The sequence below is a fragment of the Odocoileus virginianus genome, chromosome 8, assembly GCF_023699985.2.
Source record: "Odocoileus virginianus isolate 20LAN1187 ecotype Illinois chromosome 8, Ovbor_1.2, whole genome shotgun sequence".
Lineage (NCBI taxonomy): Eukaryota > Metazoa > Chordata > Mammalia > Artiodactyla > Cervidae > Odocoileus > Odocoileus virginianus.
Window position 1 is genome coordinate 22,685,776 of NC_069681.1, and position 24,204 is coordinate 22,709,979.

Genomic DNA, 24,204 nt, shown 5'->3' on the forward strand with positions numbered 1-24,204 from the left:
AGGAAGTGGAAAAATTGTAGACAGAAATGAATAAGGAATCTATTTTTGTCTGTCTGCATTATTCCCTGGTACTACCCTGTATCTGAACTATTTGATACTTAATCCTTTCACACTGAACTCTTCACTTCCCCACATCAAGTCTCATTGACTAATTGCAGAAGACATTGCACATATTTCAGTGGCTCAAAATCTGTCCTTTCAAGTAAAATCTTATAAAAACATGTGCTATTACACCTCTAGCAGTTTCTGTTCTATTTGATAAAGACGCAAATATTTTCTGCAAATGATGGACTCTTAGAGACATTGTTTGTGGTTTACTCACCACATTGTGTCTCTTTGTGACCCCATGGACTGTAACCCCACCAGGCTCCTCTGTCCATGGTATTTCCCAGGCAAGAATCCTGGAGTGGGTTGCCATTTCCTTCTCCATGGGATCTTACCAATCCAGGGATTGAACCTGGGTCTCCTGCACTGCAGGCAGATTTCTTTACCAACTAAGCCACCTTAGAGACATTACATTCTTTTAAAGCAAGACCTGCTGTAGCTATTAATACCATTATCTTTGCTTTACTGGAGGACTTTGATCAGAATCATTACCATGACTAGGACAAGAATTTCAAGGCTGGATGTCTCCTGAAAAGGTGTCCCCAAAAGTCTGTGTTCTTTGGTCCATTCTTATGTCTCACCATCAAGCATCCTTTTCCCTCACCTGGCTCCAAACTTTGATAAAACAACACTCCACAATAATAATACTTCTTTGATTTTTGCTTTACTGGTTTTTAATTTTTTGTTTCATATCCAGTTGTTTGGGTTACCTTCCCACCATAATGATTTGAACCTTAATTATTAATAAAAAGTAGTAAAGGTTTGCAAAGGTTTACAATCTAGCAGGAGTCTGAAATATCCCAGGCCATGTATTTCTGGACAGTTTTTCTTGTATCAGTTTGTAAGACAAGAATTTTCCAACTTGTACTATCCTTGACAGGGATGGACAGGTAGCGGTAATGTTTAAAGATGTATGTTATGTTATATCCCAGTTTTCCACTGCTAGAGAAACACCGGACACTTAGACAGGAATGAGTAGGAATCTATTCTTATCTTGTAAGTTCAGGTGCTACTTCCCCAGTCACCTTGTGAATTTGAAACACCTTACACAATCATACTCCTGAAGTATTTGCATTTCCTAATAACAATGATCTTATATTGTATACCCTCTTGTTTATTATCTATAAGAGCAACCATGAGACAGACTTGGGACTGTGTGTCTAGATCATTTAAGATTGTAACGGATCTATAGAACAAAATTGCTATTGTGTTTTTCCTGCTTATTACTATGTAATCTTCTTAATTTTATTGTCTAGAGAACAGTGACCAAACATTTCAGTGTCTCTTTAGTCAATGACATTTGTGCTGGCCAAAGTAATTTGGTGTCTGGAGAAGATATCTGCTATTATGAGATTGTTTGTTGGAAGATGTTCAACTTCTGAGCTAAACTCTAGTCTGACAAGTAGGTCTTGGCTTCTTAGAGGCACTTGATCTGGAACCCTGATCATTAATAAAAGGCAGTAAAGGTTTGCAATCTGTCAGGAGTCTGAAATATCCCAGGCCTTGTGTTTCTAGAGGATTTCTTTTATATCAGTTCATAAGCCAAGAATTTTCCTATTCTGTTTGCACATTCTAGAATTCCTCTTCAGCAAAGACACTGAGAATCAACAAAAGTTGTATCTTTCGGTTTGTACTTTGTAATTCGGAAAGAGCAACTCCAACCTACCTCAGAGTTCCTGGTATCTTGTACAATAAAAGTGAGGTTGTTACACCAGGAAATGTATACAGTATGGCACATAAAAGAGGTCCTTGTGGTCTGTGAGGGGAGAGAGGGGGGCAGACGAACCCCATTAGAGCTTGGCTGTTTATCTGTGACTTACGTAGATAATGCATCTCTTAAGTGTGGCCAACATCATTTGGAATAAAAGTTTCCATTAGCCAGCATCTGGTAGGTAACAAATAAATTCTTGACAGGATTTTTTATCTCATAAATTGTAATTCCTTAGAAGATTCTTGTGATCAGGAAAGCCATTTTGTGTTTACTCTGTTTGCTAATTTGCAGTCTTACAGGCCACCCCCAAAGACCCTGGAACACATTACCATTAATTTTGTTGAGGTCACTGAAGCTGAGTGTTAAAACCTAAGAACGATAATACCCAAGTGGTCAAAATCAGCATAACTTGTCTTGAAATGAATCAAGGAAAAGGATCTATTATAAAAACACACAAATCTGATGATCAGGACACTTACTTAGAACTTAAAATGTGACAGATGTGAATCAGGAAATAGACTCTTCTTTGACGAATGTGTCCCATGTTAATTTCTTTCTCTGGAATAAGATGCAATGCATGATTGCCTCCCAAAATCATGGGGGCTTAAGATTTCAGATTACTCTACTAGTACATTCACCAGGGAACAATTTACAATTTGCATATGCTTTTTGGGCCAGATCTGAGCCCCGTCACTGGGGAGGAGACATGATTCTTGTTTTCTAGAGTCTAGTTGTGAAGAGAGAGAGGAAAAATATCATGGGAATATGAGTAAATGTAATTACAATGGAAAAGAGAACTCAATCCTTGGGTACTTATGAAACTAAACTGACTAGACTTGGTAAATACAAAATATTACTTGGTGGTGGGTATCGGGGGAGCAGGAGAAAGGCCTGAAGGAGAAGGACGAATGTTTGGTTTATAACTGGGGAAAGTTGATTCCAGTAACTGAGGTGGAGACTCTAAAAGAGGTGTGTGAAACCTGCTTGGATATGCTCAGCTTTTGCTTTATTTACAATGACATCTAGGAGATTAACAGACATTTTGGTTTTAAGAAAGGGGTTTGGGATTGATATAAGACGATAGGGAGGACTTCGAAGGGAATAAAGTCACCGGTCTTCCAATCTCTTTGACATTGGCTGTATGTCCTTTCCCTTGTATATTGTTTAAATGTTTATGATGGTTAGTATGTTAAAAACTTTTCTCAATGCCACATCTAATGAAGATATTTAGGTTTTTCCAGATAAATAGATGGGCATAGACTATTAATTATTTTCTTCCTTATTTCATGTACTTCTTCATAAATCAAGGTATTGAGTCCTTAGTGTTTTCATTTTTACTATAGAAAATGGAAAGAGCAATACTTTATTTCTTTTCATGTACTATACAGCACAGAGAACCTGTCATTCTCCACATTGGGCAGGGAGGTGGGACATTATGTGTTCTTACTGAGACTGCTTCCTGGCTGGAATCATTACTCTGATACTCTCTGCTGATTTTACTGAACTTCTCTTTAACCTCCTCAGTACCTTATTTCTCCATAGGGAATAACCAGCAGTGACTTCTCAGCTTCCTTTTCTCAGTCAATTGATTGGTTACTTGACTTCTAATTATTTCTAACAGACCTTTCTCTTTGATGTCTTCTAAGGCCAGATTCAATTTCAGTTTCAGCTGCTTCAGTAAATGTTTATCAGAAGCAGAACTTTCTTTTTCACTCTTCACTTAGACACTGGTACTGAATCTTCAGTACCATCAACATTTCTGGGAGGGCTTGTTCCTTCAGTTTGCAGGATCCCGCCCCAAGAGTCTCTGATATAGCTGGTCTGGAGGGGGTCCCTAGGACTTGTGTTTCTCACAAGTATGAAAGTGACACTAATGCTTCTGGTCTGGAGACCACACTTTGAGAACAGCTGACTTAGAGAATGTTGAAAACTACAGAATACCTATAATGGTATACCTCATGTTAGGTATGGTTGCATTTTACCATGATAACTTTGCTTTTGGGAGATTTCAAATAATTATCTTAAATATGAGTGATTAAGTGGTATTTAATACAAAATAATTTTCCAATTTCACTAATGCATTTATTGTATTTTCCCTTTTTGGGTAAAAATACTTTGCTAAACATTAATTATCCATTCAGTAGTTAAGATCCTAGACTATTTCAATTGAAGAAATTTTGATTTGAAAGCCCCACTAAAAAGAGTATCAGATTTTATAATTTCAAGAGACCTTGGAGATCATCTAACCCAATCACTTTGTTTTACAGAAGAGGGAAAAGTATTGGGGATTTAACCTGACCAAAAGAATCTATAAACCAATATCTAGCATCCAATCTGTAGATAGCCTGAATGATGAATATTCATTGAACTTGTCATCATACCAGTAATTCTTGATAAGAATTTTATTTGCATTATCTCATTTCATCTTCACATTATCTGGTGAAGGTTGGTCCCATTGTTCTCCCCATTTACAGATGAGGAAATGAAGGCACAAAAAAGTATTAGTGACACATCCCAGATCACAGAACCAGGAAATATCGGTGGTAGAACTCAAGAGTCACGGAAAAGAATCACCAGGCTCTCTGGCTCCAGCCACTGTGCCAATTCGGATAGGAATAATTTAAATGATTAGCTAATTATCCTAATTTAGGATATGAGTTACATAAATTTAAAAGAGCCTCTAGAATTACATATTTAGGCTGTGACTCTATCTTAACTATTATGATATCATTTATAATTTAGTGCTCAATAGATACTAAATCATTAGAAGTAATTAGAAGCTATGAAATGCCAAGAAAGAGTAGAGTTGAGTGACAGAAATGCTGACTTCTAGCCCTGTTCAACACTTGCTATCAGGACAAGCCTCTGAAAATCATTCTGAGCCTTGGTTTTCTCGGTATTAATTGGAATCATAGAATTAACTTACTTGTTTCTTAATGTCTGGTGATGTTAAAGTTCTGTAAAAGTATTTTATATGGTGACATGTAATAAGAGCATAATATACTGTTATTACTATATTATGTCATAATCTCTGTCTTCCTATTGACAAACAAATATATTTATAACACAACATACACTGAAAAGATAAAGTTCAGCACTGGCAATTTACCTTCTGGAGTACATGCCTTCTTTTTCATTTGAAAAATGCAATTATTGGAACTAGAAACCCTGTTTAGGGAGAGCAAAGGAGAATTTAATTGTTTACCCTTTTTCTTTCTATCTCAGGGCACCTAGGGGATTTCAAAAAATAATTTCTGTGTTAATGCGATTTGTGGCTTTAGAAAGAGTACCTATTATGTAATCAGGAAATCAAAGGATGAAGTAGGAGATTGGCATGAGCAAGTTAATGTAAATATGCATCCAACCCCAAATATACTCTGCTGACTAAAAATAAGGGACTTTTTTTTTAAGGGATGCTTTTAATTGATATCAATGCTAATAAATATATCCCTGGCTACTGGGAAGAGATAGAATTTACTTTTATCTCTTGTCTTCATTTGATTTTAGTTGCTGGACTTTAAAGCAAGTAATTTACTTCTGCAGACTCATGAACTTCATATAGCCCTTTTTAAGTGTCGTGTGATAAGATAGCCTATATGTTCTAGTCTTTAGAGCTGCCCCTTGCAGAGTGAAAACATCTCCACTTTCTCAGTGGTTAACCAGTTGAGGTTACCCTTTTTGATTTGTTTCTGTTACATCCTGGATATTCATGGTAAGTGAAACTAAATACCATCATCATATTCACTATCAAAATTCAGAGAGAGAGTGAAAGCAAGAGCAAGAGAGAATTATAAAGTATTAAAGATGTTCTCCTTCCTGGTGGTTCAGATGGTAAAGAATCCACCTGTAATGAAGAGACACGGTTTCAATCCCTGGATTGGGAAGATCCCCTGGAAGAGGGAATGGCAACCCTCTCCAGTATTCCTGCCTGGAGAATCCCATGGACAGAGGAGCCTGGTGGGCTACAGTCCATGGGATCACAGAGCTGGACATAACTTAGTGACTAAAGAACAACGACTTCCCAAAATACTTATCCTATTGTGAGACATAGCTGGATACGTCATCAATTATCCTTTCTTTATTTCTGGATTGGAAACATCAATAGAAAATGTTTATAATATTGTCCACCATTAATATGAAAAAGCTGAAAATTATTCCCCACATGATCTTTATAATGTCAAATAGAAACCAATATAAAGTATTATTACTAATAAGTACTTCAAAAGTCTAAAAATTAAATTGATTCTTATTATTCCACAGCAGGGAATTTAAATGCTGTTACAGCATAGATAGGGCCTAGATTCCCTTTAACAGCTGCTGCTGCTAAGTCACTTCAGTCGTGTCCAACTCTGTGTGACCCCATAGATGGCAGCCCACCAGGCTCCCGTCCCTGGGGTTCTCCAGGCAAGAACACTGGAGTGGGTTGCCATTTCCTTCTCCAATGCATGAAAGTGAAAAGTGAAAGTGAAGTCGCTCAGTCGTGTCCGACTCTTCGCGACCCCATGGACTGTAGCCTACCAGCTGGCAAACGGCAATCATGAGTGATCTGAATGATTCTGCCATAAATGGAAGAATTTTTAAAAGATGGACTGTGTTTCACTGTTAATATGATAAAGTGGTTTAAGTTAACTGGGCATTCTGACTCATAAGATAATACACACTGACATTTTCTTTTTCTTGATGACCAGCAAATTATAGATAAGTAGTCCTCCAGAATTCTCTTGTTCCTTCCTCTCAACATATCACACTTATTATAAAAGTCATCAGCGTCATCATTAAATGTGTTTGGAACACACAAGAGCAAAAAGCTTTTAGCTCCTTCTGAAACTCAAGTGGAAAAAAAAGTATGAAAAACAATCTCAGCCAATAAAGCAAAGCTTCGAGCATTGAGGCATTTCCATCTAACAGTAAGAAAATACAAGACAGAGTCCTTATTTTCTGTTTGTGGACAGGGAAGGAGGGAAAGATGGTGAAGCAGTTCGAGAGAGAAAGACGTGGCTGTAAATTCTATTTTATCATCTCAGGCAAATTGTTTGAGCCTTGACTTTCTCATAAGTAAGAAGGAGATAATACCCCCTGCTCACCAGGTTGTCGTAAAGATTAGATAGCTAGCACACTAATATGGCTGGCATTTAGAAAGCTCAGTACATGCACCTCCACCTTGGTATCATTTGAGTATTTTATACTTATTCAGTTCAATTTAATTAAAAATGCTCATGTGTGTTGAAGAGGCTAAAAGTTCTTCAAAGTAAATTCCTTGAGAAGCCTTAGCACTTGTATGAAGACTGAGTTTATGTTAAAGTAAGAGCGGGTACACTGGTAGCTCAGTCAGTAAAGAAGCAGTCTGTACTACAGGAGACCAGGGTTCAATCCCTGGGTCAGGAATATCCCGTGGAGAAAGGAATGGCAACCCACTCCACTATTCTTGCCTGGCAAATCCCATGGATAGAGGATTTACTGGCTGCAGTCCATGGGGTCACAGAGTCGGACACGACAGAGCAACTTTCACTTTCACTTCAAGAGCAAGGGGAAACTAAACTTTGAAATGTGAGCTTTGGTGAAAAACTTTGCAGGGTTCATTTTCATTAATCACCTTAATTGTTGTTGTTTAGTCCCTAAGTCTTGTCCTAGCACAGCACAGTATATATATATATATATATATATATATGTGTGTGTGTGTGTTTATGCGTGTGTGTGTGCGTGTATGCACGCGCACCTGCATGCTTAGTCATGTCCGCCTCTTTGTGACCCCATGAACTGTAGCCAGTGGGGCTCCTCTGTCCATGGGATTCTTCAGGCAAGAGTACTGGAGTGGGTTGCCGTATCTCACTCCAGGGGATCATCACAATCCAGGGACTGAACCCATGTCTCCTATGTCTCCTGCACTGCAGATGGACTCTTCACTTGCTGAGCATCAGGGAAGCCCATGTGTATGTGTGTGTGGAGGTATCCAGGGTGGAGGTCCCAGAACCCATCCCCAAATATACCAAGGGACGCACACATATCCATGTACAGATACACACACATATATGCATGCACACTCCTTCATAATAAAAATAATGGAAACTAGAACTGCTTGTCTTAAAAATCATAGATTTTCTGAGGCTTGAAAGAGATTCTAAAGTTTATCTGGAAAAATCTCATAGAATGTTTTTTGCCAAGGACAAGTAGTATAGAATCATATTATTCCTCTTTTCCAGTTTCAAATGATTTTAATGCTCATACAGATGAGCCTGATTCAGTGTGAAAGGAGTCTTCTTGTACAAGGGCATGAATATCAGGTGGTGAAGGTCATTGGATGCCAGTCACAAATACACAGCAAAATGTTAATATTAGTTATCTTTGAATATTGGGATAAAGTGTTATTCTGTCATCTCTAAAATCTCTACAATGAACATATATTATTTATATTATTTTTAAATTGGAAAAATATGTGCTTCTATATACATATCTATATGTATATTCATCTTAATTGTTTTAGTACGTCAGTCGTGTCCAACTCTTTTGTGACCCATTACCTACAGTTAATGAGCTATAGCTCACCAGGCTTCTCTGTCCATGGAATTTTCCAGGCAAGAATACTGGAGTGGGTTGCCATTTCCTTCTCCAGGGAATCTACCCAACCCAGGAATTGAACTCTCGTCTTTTGCATTGGCAAGCGGATTCTTTACCACTGAGCCACCGGGGAAGCCCTATGTATAGTTAAGTACAGGCACATTGATCTTGGAGAACTGGGTATATATGTCATCATCTGCATTGACAGGCCTAGCAAATGTGGAATCATTACACTATTCTTGGTACAGAGTCACTGGCTTTTTCCCCTCCAAGTTCACTGGAGTGGAGCAACAAGAACAACAACTCAAAAAGACAGCACAGTTAGGAGAATGGTCTGGGTGAGCAAAGAGTCAGTAAAGGAATCCTGCCATTCTTCTGGTTATTCCGCTATCTTTAAAATTCCTTTAGCTGCCTATGTGGCCAAGATAATGTTAAAATATGACCACATAGTAGCCCTTGACCTCAAGGAATCTAATCTAACAATCAATTGCAACTGTGAGATAAATAGAAGTAATAATTTATAATATGTACACTCATCCATTTTGGTTTTTTTATACAATATTGATTTTCCAATTGTAATTACATACTTCTCTTGCATATTTTATTCTAGAGTATCAGAGCCCATTCATCTTTATCATCTGACATACCTGTGATTCTTCTGGTCTGACCTAAAGTTACTAGCTTTAGGAAAGAAACTTAAAGTGTATTCTATTCAGTGCTTTTCAGCATAAACTTAATGTTTGACTTGCAAGTAATGTTTATTAAATCATGTGTTCTATCAGCTGTTTTGGATGACTTTTACTTTACTGTACCATGATCTCCATCTCCGTAACCCAAACCTATGCTGCCTGATTATCTCAATGAAAAAGCAAAGATTCAAATTTAATTTTTGGAAATAAGAGGGCATTTTGATATTATACCACCTCTCTCCCCCTCTTCTGCCCCCACTTCCCCAACACACACACACACACACACACACACACACACACACAGACTCCTAGAACCATTACCTTATACAGGTATGAAGAAAATAAAATTTATACTAGTTTAGGAAACTGGCCCAAGATTATTGAGATTATTCATTTTTGAGCCAGGATTAAAATTCACTTTTTTTGGTCTAGGATTAAATATAAATATTTATCATAAACATTACTTTAATTCCAGCCTTTAACATTCTGTAGAATAAGGAAAAATATAAATATAAATAAATGTTTTAAGGCTTAATTTTGTATAACAGGAAATGTATCCTGGTAGAAGAGGATCAGGTTTGGATTTAGACAGATAGGAATACTAGTCCTAGTTCTATCCCCTTACTACTTGCATGACCCAATGATGATTATTTAACTTGAAACAAACAAGCAAAATGGTAATAGCTGCCTCTCACAATTATAAGAATTAGAAATTTTAAGTACTTCATGTAAAGTAGAGCTTCCCTGGTAGCTCAGAAGGTAAAGAATCTGCCTGCAATGTGGGAAACCTGGGTTCAAACCCTGGTTCAGAAAGACACCCTGGAGAAGGGAATGGCAACCCACTCCAGTATTCTTGCCTGAAGAATTCCATGAACAGAAGAGCTTGGCAGGCTAGGGCTATGGTCCGTGGGTGTTGCAAAGAATTGGACACAACTGAGCAACTTATACTTTCACTTTCAGGTAAAGTGAGTGCCTAGTGTATTTACATTTGAGTTAGTATTGTCAGCAGCAGTAGCATTCATTCATTCATTTCAGAACCAAGTAGCTAATTTGATCTATGTCTAAAGATTGACATTTCCATCACAATGCTCAGTAATGGTGATTAGGTGATGCAGACCTCAGGAGGCAAACTTGTTGAATTCTGGTGATGTAATCTCCGAGGCAAGAAATCCTTAATATCTGCACAATGGTCAGGAGGAATTGTGAATGGATGAGAGGTTGGATGGAGCCAGGAAGCTTGACTGTTAATGTCAGACATGTTGAGAATTTAGGAGAAAAGAAATGAACTAGGCTTCAAAGTCTACATGCCTGCATGCATGCTCAGTTGCTAAGTAGCATCCTATTCTTTTGTGACCCCATGGACTGTAGCCCACCAGGCTCCTCTGTCCCTGGGACTCTCCAGGTGAGAACACTGGAGTGGGTTGCCATTTCTTCCTCCAGGAGATCTTCCCAACCCAGGGATTGAACCCACGTCTCGTCTCCTGTTTTGGCGGCGGATTCTTGACCACTGAGCCACCTGGATAGACTAAAGTAAAGTCTAAATAAATATAGTCAAAATATGTTGCTAATTATCAGATACAATGTAGTTTCATTCTGACTACAGAGAAAGAAAAAGAAAAATCACGATAAAAGAAAATGATCAGCGATGATCTCATGGAAGAATAAACAAGTTCCTTTAGGGATATTTTAGGGAGTATGTGTCCAGAGGAGGCAAGCCATTTAAATGCAACATTATGAGAATAAATGCAGAACATCTTCCATAAATCACATTGTTTCTTTTAATAAAGATGAGATAAAGCAGATCAAGTTTGTTTTGACCACACTTAAGGAAAAGACTGCCACCTGGTGAATATCTGAGGCCTTTAAAAATACATCAGTATTAGTTTAAACATCTGGCTCGAACTCAAAAATAATAGTCACATACGACATTACTTCTCTTTACTTTTTAATGGATTACATTGCTTCACACCACCCTATTAGCAGAGGTTTTGTAAGGCAGCATAAATGTCACAAGTTTCCATGACATTTATCCATTTTTACCTGGTACAAATTCATGTTTTACAGGTCGCCTAATTCAGATGAAATATTACCGCCAAAAGTAAACAAAAGTTTATAAACCACCATGACATATTTCTTTGGATTTCTTCTTTACTTAATTCTATAGCAAAATGACAAAAATGATATTTTGGGATCACCGTAATGCTGATACATTCCATTCTTTACAACTCTGATCCAAAGAGCCAAGAGCAGGGGAAATCATTTTTCATTCTATTAACTAGTGCTGTAGTCAGAATCTGTTTTGATTTTTCCTAGAGCTTAGCTTTTTCTGTATATTTTATCTGAGCCTTAAGAGATGAAGAATTAATCCCCAAAGTTTTCTTATTTTGGTAACATATTCCCCCTCCACCTATCCTGATATGTACTTTTGACACATTAAAGTAGAGGTTAAGAAGTCTCTTAGCTGGTTGCTAATAAAACTTGTAAATTTCTGAAGTCTTTCATTCTTGTAGCTGAAGATTCAAGTTCACAGCTGAAGAAACTCAGTGGAGAAAAGAGAAAAAATATATGATTCTTTCCTTTTAACTGTGTATTTCTTAGCATCCAGTCAAAAACCTAGGTAATAGGTTTAAAACCTAGGTAATAAAACCTAGGTGATATTTTCTTTAGTTGTGGATGAAATAAAGCCATCACTCCATTCAGAGGACCAGGCGCCCATCGCTTTTCTTTAGCTGAGAAAGTCCAGCTACGAAGCTGACATGACTTAGCACCTGTCTCTTCTCATTAGCTTCACATTGTTATTTCCTAGAATTTTTCCAAGCATTAGTTTAGCTATTTTTGTGCAATCTCAAAGGAGAAGTTCTGAAAACCCAGTTATTTCTATAGCACTCCTTAGTTTCAGAGCTACGTTTTTATCCTGAAAAGATAAGGTTTTGTGGCCTTGCCTTTCATCAGTACTTAGCAATATAATACATCATGTGACAGTGATGGAACGTAGCTATCCTCATTTACTTTAACTTGCTAATTCTTCTTTTTTTGTTGCTTTTTCTGTTTAATTTTTTAAAATTTTATATTGGAATATAGTTGATTAACAATGTGGTCTTAATGTTAGGTATTCTGCAAAGTGCCTCAGTCGTGCATACACATGTATCTATTCTTTTTCAAATTCTTTTCCCATTTAGGTTATTACAGAATATAGGGCAGAGTTCCCTGTGCTACCCAGTAGGTGCTTGTTGTTATTTTATTTTTATAAATTTTTTATTTTACATTGGAGTACAGCAGACTAACAATGCTGTGACAGTTCTAGGTGGACAGCAAGGGAACTCAGCCATACACACACATGCATCCGTTCTGCATGGTTATGTATTTTAAATACAGCAGTGTGTACATGCCAGTCCCCGAATCTCAGTCTAGTCCTTTCCCAGCTCTTCCCCGCTGGTAACCATAATTCATTCTCTAAGTCTGTGAATTTGTTTCTGTTTTATAAATGAGTTCAATTATGTCATTTTTTAGAGTTTCTGCATTGCGTATAAGTGATATCATATGATATTTATTTTTCTCTATCTGACTTCACTTAGTATGATAATCTCCAGGTCCATCCATGTTGCTGCAAACGACATTATTTCATTCTTCTTAATGAAGACTTTTTACCTTTAGTTTTTCCCTCATGTGATTACTAATATATAAACATAAAAGCTCAACTAGCCACAGTTGTTGTATTTGGATCTTTTAAAACAAAATAGCTTTTCAGTCTGTTATACTTTTGTAGTTCAGTTCCTTCTCAAACTTCACGAATACCAGCCTGTTCTTTAGGCAGATTTTACTCTTCAAATCAACAAGAATTTTAGTCACGTTTTCCTCTCCTGGCTCTTAATACCACGCACATCCTAGGTATTAAGTAACAGTTTCCCAAACAGATAGATGAACATGGCAGATTAAAAACCCCCATCATCACTTATGAAAATAAAGCAGGCAAAGAACAATCTGGCAAGATAAAATCAAACATCAAAGAACTAATAGGCTTTAGTGAAGGTAGTGATTCTGATTTAGATCCTACTCAGAATGAAAACAAAATTATTAATACCTCTGTTATTACATTTTCTGGGAATTTTTTATTTTTGAAATTTGGCCTCTATCACCACAGATTCTGTGTAGGATTATGAGTGAAGTATTGCATTTTGAGAAGCCTCACCTTTTCTTAAAAAGTTAAAGTCCCACACGGAGCATGCAGACTTCCTTGAAGTAATTTGTAGTATTCTGATAAAAACCTGCAACTGTTAAAAAAATACAAAACACACTCCCAATTTTATATGTATTGAGAGAGAGAGAGAGTGAAAAGGAATATATATTTGGGTAGAAAGAAAAACAATGTATACCTCTGGGTAGAGGGATTTAGGGGAAATCTTGGTTTTCCTTTTGTAGCTTTGACATTTTAAAAATCTTTTGGCAATAAGTGTATATGGCTTCTGTAATAGGAAAAAGTCAATAGTTCTTTGAAAGGTCATAATGCTTCTGCATATCATGACAGAAAAATGCAGTGAGTGAGAAGGAAATTATTAAGGATGTGGGCAGGTGGGTGTTTTTGCTTTTCAGTTGCTAAGTCGTGTCCGACTCTTTGCGACCCCGTGAACTGCCGCGCCCAGACTTCCCTGTCCTTCAGTATGTCCTGGAGTTTGCTCAGACTCATAGCCATTGAGTGGATGATGCCATCCAGCCACCTGATTCTCTCCTGCCCCACTTTTCCTGCTCTCAGTCTTTCCCAGCATCAGGATCTTTCCAGTGAGTCAGCTCTTCACATCGGATGGCCAAAGTATTGGAGCTTTCAGCATCAGACCTTCCAATGAATATTCAGGATTGGTTTCCTTTAGGATTTTCTGGTTGGATCTCCTTGCTGTCCAAGGGACTCTCAAGGGGCTTCTCCAACACCACAGTGGGCAGATTAGGTATAAATATAGAATTGTTCCTTTGGGGAAATCTTTAATTATACAATTATAATCATTAATGCAAGGGACATAAAATTTAGGAAACTTAAACCCATTCAACAGGTCCATTCTTTTAGGTGTTCATATATAAAATCTAAAATAGTATTTGGTATACTTAAATTTACGTTCCCATTAATGATAGAAAAATAAAAACCACAGTTTAATAATTATTGGTGTTCGCATTTTTAATATCATACAAGTAAAGGGTATTTTCTCCTTTCATTTATAAATCACTTTAACTCTATCAAAGCTCTTTCTTCATATTAAGATCACTTGATCCTGTGAGTAAACAAGTAATGTTATGTCTAAAAGTGAAGCTGGTGAATGATGTGCTGAAGGCCACACTGGTAGTGGATGGATGAGCCAAGGTCACATGACTCCTTAGCATCACTTGATCCTGTGAGTAAACAAGTAATGTTATTTCTAAAAGTGAAGCTGGTGAATGATGTGCTGAAGGCCACACTGGTAGTGGATGAGCCAAGGTCACATGACTCCTTAGCTTATCTACTCTGTTCTTCTCAACATATTAATAACTGATCCAATCTCACACCCAATTCAGAGGGTTCCCTGATGGCTCAGATGGTAAAGAATCCACCTGCAATGCAGGAGACCCGGGTTCAATCCCTGGGTTGGGAAGATCCCCTGGAGAAGGGAATGGCTACCCACTCCAGTATTCTTGCCTGGAGAATTCCATGGATAGAAGAGCCTGGTGGGCTACCGTCCATGGGGTGGCGAAGAGTCAGACGCAACTGAGCTATGTTCACTTTTCACACCCAATTCATAGTAGCCAAACATTCAGACTACCTACCCAGCACAACCTTGCTAACTTGCAGCTGTTTGCATCTTATTCGCTGCAGCTGGCCTTCCCTCATGGCTCAGCTGGTAAAGAATCTGCCTGCAATGCAGGAGACCCGGGTTCGATCCCTGGGTTGGTAAGATCCCCTGGAGAAGGGAAAGGCTACCCACTCCAGTCAACTTCCCTGGTAGCTCAGACGGTAAAGCGTCTGCCTGCAATGTGGGAGACCCAGGTTCAATCCCTGGGTCGGGAGGATTTGGAGAATGAAATGGCAACCCACTCCAGTATTCATGCCTGGAAAAATCCCATGGACAGGGTAGCCTGGTAAGCTACAGTCCAAGGGGTCGCAAAGAGTTGGACACGACTGAGCGACTTTCACTTTCACTTTTGCTTCAACTACTGGTTCTGTATTTTCACTCTGCCTCCTCATTCATGGGAACCGTTTTGATTCCCATCCTGTTCTTTTGGACAAGCAGGTTTTTTCATTAAAGCACTCTACTGATGGAATTCTGCTCATCTCTCATTGCCAAAAATGATCCATATGAAGTTTATTATCTTCTTTGTTTCATAGTTGCTATGACAGATAAGGCTCTTAAATTGAGTTATCCATCTAAAGCATAGATTTTTAAAAGAAATTGAACTATTAACAACAGTATTATTTTTCCATACTGGATTGATGAGACCTTGTCCACATCCCCCATATTTTGAGTGTTTAGTCACAGTGAATTAAAATCTGAGGATTCATATCATTTGTCCCTACATTGCTGCCAACATGTTCCATCCAATTTGGAGGGAAAAAAATCTAGTGTTATGGTTTCTATCACACTAAGAATCTCAGACCACTTGAGAATTACAGGCAAGCTTGGTAATATTTGTTTAAATTTAACATAAACTCAGATATATTTTGCTCCATGGAGACTTCATTCGAACCTCAAATCACAGGATTTGACATAGTTATGTCAACTTTTATTCATTCATGTAAATCTACATTAATCACATGAAGCACACTTTAAACAAATCTATGAAGAAAAATATAAAAAATATAAAACAGAAAAAATGAAAGTTACTTTAGTGTGATTTTTTTCAACCTGAGAGATTTGTTTTATTTCAAAATTGTGAAATAATTTAATAGTTTGTATTCCTTTGTGTGTTTAAAGTAAAATTATAAAGTAAAAAATAGAGTAAGTAATTTTAAAAACATGACAAAAATTTATAAAAATAATTCTATTTAACACTGATAAATCAACCAAAGGACAGCAAGGAAATTATACAATCTTCTGTAATTTATGGTCTATCTATATAATGAAACTAGCACCTTTTATTTTTGTTGGAACTGAATCCTTTTGGAAAAGCAACTTAGCAACAGTTAGCAAAAGCAAAACCAAAGAAAAAATTATTCATATTTAGTCACTCATTCTTTCATGTATTCAAAATGGAGGTGATTAAGTAAATTACAGTGTATTATTAATTTAAATGTTTCATAAGTATCCAAATAATATTTATAAAACAAAATCTATCAAGGAATAAATATCGAATAATGACTGAATTCCATATGAATTAAATAAACAATTTTGTGTTAATAATTGATTTAAACATGATGTGTATATTAAATCTCTTTGCTGCTGCTACTAACTCGCTTCAGTCATGTACAACTCTGTACGACCCCATAGATGGCAGCTCACCAGGTTCTGCCGACCCTGGGATTCTCCAGGCAAGAACACTGAAGTGGGTTGCCATTTCCTTCTCCAATGCATGAAAATAAAAAGTGAAAGTAAAGTGGTTCAGTCCTGTTCTACTCTTTGCGACCCCATGGACTGCAGCCCACCAGGCTCCTCTGTCCCATGAGATTTTCCAGGCAAGAGTACTGGAGTAGGTTGCAATAGCAAGGGTTAAAAGGGGTTTTCATGTGGACAAGACTCTATGAGCTTAAAAGTAAAGTGGATATTTAATCTATGCAAAACCCTATACACATGGCTTTCCCTCTCAAATACTGGTGATCTATTTGAATGAAAGAATTCCTGGGGAACACTGAGCACTATTAGGGGGAAAAGACTGGTAAATTTGTTGAGATGAAATAACATTAACAATCCTCATAATAAGAATTTATATAAAACATGGAAAATATATGAAATAAATATGATAGAGGAAAATGGTTAATATGTTTTAAAATAACAATGAAGAAAAACAGGTGAGATCTACCATTCAAGAACACTATTATTCCAATCTTTCATCAGTTCAGTTCAGTCACCCAGTCATGTCCAACTCTTTGTGACTCCATGGACTGCAGCATGCCAGGCTTCCCTGTCCATCACCAACTCCCAGAGCTTGCTCAAACTCATGTCCATCGAGTCGGTGATACCATCCAACCGTCTCATCCTCTGTGGTCCACTTTTTCTCCTGCCTTCAATCTTTCCCTGAATCAGGGTCTTTTCCAATGAGTCAGTTCTTCACACCAGGTGCCCAAAGTATTGGAGCTTCAGCTTTAACATCAGTCCTTTAAATGAATATTCAGGACTGATTTCCTTTAGGATGGACTGGTTGGATCTCCTTGCAGTAAGGAACTCTCAGGAGTCTTCTTCAACGCATTTGAAAAGCATCAATTCTTCAGCCATCAGTTTTCTTTATAGTCCAACTCTCACATCCATACATGACTACTGGAAAAACCATAGCTTTGACTAAACGGGCCTTTGTTGCAGAGTAATGTCTCTGCTTTTTAATATGCTGTCTACATTGGTCATAGCTTTTCTTCCATGGAGCAAGCATCTTTTACTTTCATGGCTGCAGTCACCATCTGCAGTGATTTTGCAGCCCATAAAGATAAAGTCTGTCACTGTTTCCATTGTTTCCCCATCCATTTGCCATTAAGTGATGGGACCAGATGCCATGATCTTACTTTTCTGAATGTTGAGTTTTAAGCCAACTTTTTCACTCTCCTCTTTCACTTTCATCAAGAGGCTCTCTAGTTCTTTACATTCTGCCATAGGTGTGTTGTCATCTGCATATCTGAGGTTATTGATATTTCTTCTGGCAATATTGATTCCAGCTTGTGTTTCATCTAGCCCAGCATTTTGCATGATGTACTCTGCATGTAAATAAGCAGGGTGACAATATACAGCCTTAATGTACTCCTTTCCTGATTTGGAACCAGTCTGTTGTTCCATATCCAGTTCTAACTGTTGCCTCTTGACCTGCATACTGATTTCTCAGGAGGCAGGTCAAGTGGTCTGGTATTCTCAAACATTTCTAATTTTATATCCTTGGCATCAAAATCAGAAGAAATAAATAATTATATCACTAGGTACAAAAAATAAGCAATTGCTACATTTTTATCCTTGCATGATAAGAAAAAAAAAATCTAAGCAAATCAGGAATGAAATAGACAAAAAATTTGCCTTAAATTGATTAAGAATGTCTACCAAAAACCTACATTTATATCATTCTGAATAGTTAAATAATAAAAACATCATGCTAATATCAATAACAAAATAAAGATTCTCAGTATTGTTCTTCTGTACACACATTCTACTAGAGGCTCTTTTTAAATAACAAAAAGAGTAAAAATAAAAAATATAAAGACTAGAAGAAATAAAAAGTACATTCAGTTAATTTGTGTAAACATTAAGTTTAATCTTTAAATTATTATAATTAATTAGAAAGTTTATGCAAGTCATGGCATGAAACATTAATCTAGATAACTGTACTTCCGTCTAGTTGGCCAAATACTCTAATCATACTCAAGCCTCAGGATCTTTGCACTTGCTGTTCTGTCTTCCAGGAATGCTCAGCTCTTAGTTAGAAGCTTAGCTTTGTATCTACATTTCTACAGCCTTTTTTTCAAATGTCATTGTATCAGTAAGACTTCTGTGTCACACTCTATAGGGCAGAAGTCTCTCCTTGCTTCTGACACTCCTTATTTCCTCTTACTCCACTGTACTTTTCTCCATGGCCTTTACCATTTGACATTTCTTCATTCATGGATTTATTCATCCACTTGTCCGCTTGTGTGGTGTGTCTTTCCTTCTCTTCTCTTTCTAGAATGCAGTTTGAATAGAGGCAAGGATTTTGTCTCTTCTGGTCACTGCTATATTCCCCAAACTTTAAAGAGTGACTGGCATAAAATGGGTGCCCCAAAGTGTTATTGAATGGTTGGAAGAATAAAAATTGGCAAACATTGAAATAATTAACATGAGAACAGCCAACTTTCAAGGAGTACATACATACATATATATATATATAATGAAATATATATATATTAATATATATATATTAATATTAATTAATATTATTAATATTAATATTATATAATTATATTAATATAATATATATTATTATATATATATAATGAAAAGAACACTGGGCTTAATTTTGATTCCTAAAGACACAGTGTTCAAGGGATAAATAGAAGAGGCCCCAGTAAGTGAGACTGAGAAGAAGCAACCAGAGAAAATGCTGATGGATGGTGATGATGATATTTATAACAATCATACTAGATTTTGTTTTATCAAACATTACATTAAAAACACTTTTAAATTCATTATTATTCACTATTACTTTTTTAATCCTTAAAAAACCCTTTTAGGCAAAGACTATAATATTCTCCTTTTACAGATGAGAAGATTGAAGTTTAAGGGACTTAAATAATGTTTCCAAAGCTTTCCAATAATTGTTTCCAAATAACCTCCCACAAACCATTAGGAAAGCCAGGGCTGGAGCCAATGCACTAGCCAGTTATGGGAGTCGAAGGACTGGTGACTTTCAAAAAGGACAAAGTGATAAGCACTGTCAAGTGAAACTAAAATTAGAATCTGACCAGAATTTATGTGTAATTCTTATCAAATCAAGTATACACTTGGCCTGTGAGCTACATTTTCAACCAATAAAGGATTTCTCTTAGATATCATTTAACAGAGTCTCCTTCAATGTAAAAGATATAAAGAGAGAGAGTTTTAAAAAATAAAAGTGGTGTTTGTGAACCAAATGATGGGGGAATTAGTGACTTAGTAATCCTCTCATTATTTTAGTGAGTAAACCTAGCCAAAGCTGGTGGTGATTTAAAGTTTCTGTTTGTTTGACATCACCTTAGGAATTGAAATTTCTCCAGTTCTTTATCCAAGATGAAAATAATATTGAATAGTTACTATGTATGGTATACCAATAGTGGTATACAGCAAAAGCCTATGCCATATTAGAAAATGCATGGTCCAAATTTTCAGTCATGAGAAGTACACGTTCCAGGCTTTGACATCTATACTTTTGAAACTGGCCCGCCAGGAGACTATTGTTCTTTTCAGGTGAATCAAGCACTATAATTGGGACTGTGTTTGTGCAAGGAGAAGCAAGTCAATCTGGCAAAACTGAACAAGACAGTTTTCTGCTCTTTCTCTTCACAATCTTAGGCTTGTCATATAACACCAGTCCCTCCTGTTATTTTGTGATTTATAGGTTACAGCGTGCCTTCACATTTAATCTTCACTGCGACCCTGTGAGTATTAACTTCGGGAAGTCTTTGATATAGATTTCTCAGGTTTGTATTCCACAAGGAGAAATATCTTGGATAGATGTCCACATTTCAAAACAGGAAACTGGAAATGTGGAGAAGTTAACAGGATGTGTCATTTCCACACGACTGAAAATGGTTGAGGCGGGATATAATGCTTAGTCTTGATGGCTGAGCTAGTTCTAGGACCTCACGGCAGCCTGATTACAAGACAATCTATTGATGAAGAATTTAGACTCTGGAGTCAGGCTGTGAGGATTTCTGTGTGACCATCAGCAAGCTATTGAACTTCTCTAAGGCCTGTACTTCCATATATGATTTTGATGATTAACTAAGATAAGGCATGATAAGCTCCTATGCCAGGGCATGGTACATGGTAAGTGCTTCATATATGTTTGTTGTTGCTGACGTCATTGTAATCAGACCCAAAGCATATTTGTGTTAATAGTATCATTGAGTCAAAATGATTTTTGCCAGGTCTTTGTTCATTTGGTTCATGTGTTTATCATAGTTCTAAAATAAATCTGTTATCCAAGTTATCACAGAAGTATGGTCACTATGTCTCTCCTACACCTGTTCAAATCAATACAAACTATATCTATTTGCTGGTATTTTTTATTCAAAGTAGACTTGAAATAGGCTTTGTAGTGAAAATAGATAGCCAATGCAGTTCAAAATGAATGTTAACTTTAAAAGAGTAAAATTAGTTATTGACATTACATTATTTATATTTATACTGGATGTCTCATTGATTGAAGCTTGGGTAAAGTTATAAATAGTTTGTATGAGAACACTTAAAAGAGATAAGAGAATCATAAATTGTATAATCTGCACTCTTGTTCCTCACTTTTCTCACAAACCCCTCTTTTTATTTTATTTTTTTAACAAACTTCTTTTTTTTAAAATTTATATTTATCTCTTCTTGTAAAAGGCTAATGATAATACCTCCCGTTTTTCCTACCTGAATTTAAATAAAAAATTTCAGGTTAATGACGGCTCATTTTTACTAAAGAGCATCATAGAAATGATAAGGTTTGAGTTTCAGCCTGAAAATTTGGTAGAGTTTGGCCAGTGGGAGGAAAGAGGCAGACACTAACAGGAAAGCTATGAATGGAAAGTTTGACGCTGAAATGATTGGGCCATGGGATCCTTGCCAGGGTGGAGTACAAAGTATATTTTAATAATCAGGGTTGGATATGATTATAGAGGCCTTTGCTTATCAAATAAACTCATTAAGATATAATTAGGTAATACCAAGGACAGTGTCTGATATAAAGTTAACTAATATTTAAAGAATCCAAAATCAGGAGCCTTTTTGTAAAGAACTATGGTTCATCTCTCCAGACTGATACATAGAGCATTCATTTAAGTTCAGATATTCAGTAGCATCTTAATATTTCATGAAGAGTTATTCCACAATTTGTTCAGCCTTTCTTTTTGAAAAAACATTCAGATTTCTATCATGACAATGATGAAATAAACACATAGTCTCAAGATGCCTGATTTTCTGTAGGAAGGGTTCCCAAACTAAGAGTATGGTTCTTAGAATTTATGTAAGTGCCAGATTCTTTCAAGCAAGATTGTTAAAATTTGCATTCCTCTTGCTTTTGAAGAATGTGGGCACTAGTATCCTCAGCTCCTTAACTTTGGCAAAATAACTGTAGTTCATTATTCTTTTATATTTCCTTTCTCTATTAATGAGAAAGATTACCCAATGTTTCTGATCTTTTCTTCTAGTCTTACTGAGATAAAATTGATATACAGCACTGTATAGATTCAAGGTGTACAGCATAATGCTTTGATTTACATACATCATGAAGTGACCACCATAAGTTTAACAACATCCATTGTGTCATATAGACACAAAATAAAAGAAGAAAATAGTTTCCTTGCGCTGAGATCTCAAGATATACTCTCTTAAAAACATGCAACAGTGATAATTATATTATCATGTACTTTACATCCCTAGTACTTATTTATCTTATAACTGCAAGTTTGTACCTTCTGACTGCCTTCATCAACTTCCCTGATCCCTGCAACCCCCACCTCTGTACTTAAATCATTCAATCTTGTCTGAATCTTTGCGACCCCATGAACTGTAGCCTGCCAGGCTCCAGTGTCCATGGGACTTCCCAGGCAAGAATACTGGAGTGGGTTGCCATTTCCTTCTCCAGGGGACCTTCCCAACCCAGGGGTCAAACCCAGGCCCCCCTGTTGCAAGCGGATTCTTTCCCATCTGAGCCACCAGGGAAGCCCCAACCCCTACCTTTGCTAAGCACAAATCTGATTTTTTTTTCTATAGATTTATTGTTTTTTTTTGTTTGAGTGTATGAGTTCTTGGTGTACAACATAGTGATTCAATATTTTTAGCAGTATAAAATGATGATCATGATAAGTCTATTTACCATCTGTCACCATACAAAGATATTACATTATTATTGACTGTATTCCTTACACTATACATTTCATTTCTTTGACTTTTTTCTTTTTTAACGGGAATTTTGTGCTTCATAATTTCCCTCACCAATTTCACTGTTTCCCTGACCCTTTTTCCTCTGGCAACTACTTGTTCTTACTCTATATCTATGACTCTGTTTCTATTTTGTTATGTTTGCTAATTTGTTTTGTTTTGATTTTCTTCTGTGAAAATCTTCCGTTATTCTTCTTGAGAAATGTAAAATAAAATACGTAGTTTTTCATTCTGTGTTTCCAGTCTTGGTTTAAGAGCTCCCCAACCCTTTGGCTATACAACTAGTTTTGAAATTCTTTTCTAAATGTTGTTACTTTTTCTTTATATATTTAAATATTTTTCCTATCCCAAATTTATTGTTATGAAACGAGATAGGGGCTAATTTTGTTTTTTTGAGATAGAAAATGGTTTCAGTGCCATATAATAAATGAACCACTTTTTCCAATTGAATAGAAATTTTACTTTTTCACATATCAAGTTACCATATACAGTAAGTGGTGGTAGTGGTTTAGTCGCTAAGTTGTTTCTGACTCTTTATGACCCCATGGGCTGTAGCCCTCCAGGCTCCTCTGTCCATGGGATTTCCCAGGCAAGAATACTGGAGTGAGTTGCCATTTCCTTCTCCATATTTAATAAGAAGTAATAATGGTTAAAAAGCTATTCAACTGATCTGTACTTGTTGCTGTATTCTTGGATGATGGTCTTCCTTTCATAATTTTTGAAATTCTTGGATATATACTCCTCCTTATTAACTAATAAATTAGTTTTACCAAGTTATAAATAGAGATTCTGAACAAAATGATGGTGTTTAGTTGCTAAGTAGTGTCCGACTCTTGCGACCCCATGAACTGTAGCCCATAGGATTTTCCAAGCAAGAATGCTGGAGTGAGTTGCCACTTCCTTCTCCAGGGGATCTTCCTGATCCAGGGATTGAACCTGGGTCTCCTGCTCTGCAGACAGATTCTTCACCAACTGAGCTACCAGAGAAGGCCCTGAACAAAGTACACTTATTTATTTTGAGACAGCAGACACAATTAAGATATTAGGTCTTCCTATTTAGAACATAATATTTTCATCATATTTTGGATGTTATTTTATGCTGTGTGATTTTTATTGTTCTTTAATATTTTCATAAGCACAGTATATTTTGCCACAATTTATAATAGCTACTTTTTCATTCTATATTTATCAGTTCTGTTTATAACTGTATTTCTAATATAGAGAAAAACATGGATTTTTTTAATATATAAGATATATGATCTTAACTTTATTATCTTCAGTTCAGTACAGTTCAGTTGCTCAGTTGTGTCTGACTCTTTGCGACTTCTGAACTGCAGCACGCCAGGCTTCCCTGTCCATCACCAACTCTGGGATTTTATTCAAACTCATGACCATTGAGTCG

The 24,204-nt window shown here is 36.6% G+C and overlaps 1 protein-coding gene across 3 annotated transcripts in view; it reads left to right on the forward strand.

The window, feature by feature from the left end:
- TRPC4 (transient receptor potential cation channel subfamily C member 4) overlaps positions 1-24,204 on the forward strand; it is a 203,094-nt gene that overhangs the window by 68,576 nt on the left and 110,314 nt on the right. The gene's annotated exons all lie outside the window — the stretch shown is intronic.